Source organism: Corvus brachyrhynchos, unplaced genomic scaffold (assembly GCF_000691975.1).
Source record: "Corvus brachyrhynchos isolate BGI_N302 unplaced genomic scaffold, ASM69197v1 scaffold5, whole genome shotgun sequence".
Classification (NCBI taxonomy): Eukaryota; Metazoa; Chordata; class Aves; order Passeriformes; family Corvidae; genus Corvus; species Corvus brachyrhynchos.
Genome location: NW_008238321.1, coordinates 1648881 through 1650014, shown reverse-complemented (window position 1 = coordinate 1650014; position 1134 = coordinate 1648881).

Sequence of the window (1134 nt, the reverse complement as noted above, 5' to 3'; positions counted from 1 at the left end):
CAAGTTTCCAAAAGTGAGGGTTAATTTCTGTCCCGGTGCCACTAATCAGAAAGAGATACAGGAGCATCTGAACTCCTAACAAGAACTTTCCATCTATGCTACTCCCCTCCTCTCAAAGCACACGTTGGAGTTACCTACATATGTTCACTATCCAGTGTGGCTAAAGGTGCTGCTACTTTTCAGTTGGAAACCAGGAGTGTTTTTTGCTGTTTTAATGGTTTTCCATTGGGCTGGGCTTTGTATGTTAACAAATTTACAGAAATTAATGAATCTTCTCCTAAAGTTAAAAATTACTACCTGCTTTCCTCCAGAGAAAGCAGCACATTTGCCTCCGAATACAGATTTTGATTATGTGTTTTTTTGGAAATCAGCAGGTTATACCATAACAAAACTAAGAATTCTCTGTGAAGTTAGGCTAGTCTGTTAAATATCCAGTACCTCAAGAGGAGGTGATATCTGGTGATTTGGCTCCTTTTTGAGACACAGAAAACTGAAGTTCAAGGGTTTACACTAAAACAGAGTGAGAAAATTTGTAAAGTACAATATTTTTCATGGGATATGATGCCATTTCCTGCCCAGATCCACTTCCATATTCTCTTTTTGGCACAAGAATATAGGAGTCTGAAGAAACACTTGTAGTTTTTTTCTGTGATGTGTATTTCTGAACACAAGCTGCGACATTAATTGAATGTATGTCTCTCTGCATTAACCAATCAACAAATTCTTGAAATATTGCATCCCCAAAACTGAGTGCTGGAGGTTAGAACGTACCTAAAATGTCTGCTGATAATTTGTTTCTTCTTTTTCGCTTGGGTGGGTAAAATCTAAATGTTTACACTATTTGGTACATAAATTGGATTGAACCTGGAATCATTCTGAAGTTCTGCAGCCTAGATTTGTTCTAGAAAGTTATGATATTCAAAAAAGTTTACAGTCAAACATTCAAACAAACAAACAAACAACAACAGGATGGATTTTGGTTGTTGAATGCTGGTACTGGTGGCCAAAATCTAAGAAAAAGCATAATGAGAGAATTTTTTTTTCACCAGAGCACTTTAACAATGAGCCTGGAGGAGTTTAGAAACTCAGTAGTCCAGAAATCTGTTGCCTGTGTAACCTGTGTAACTGGTTTCC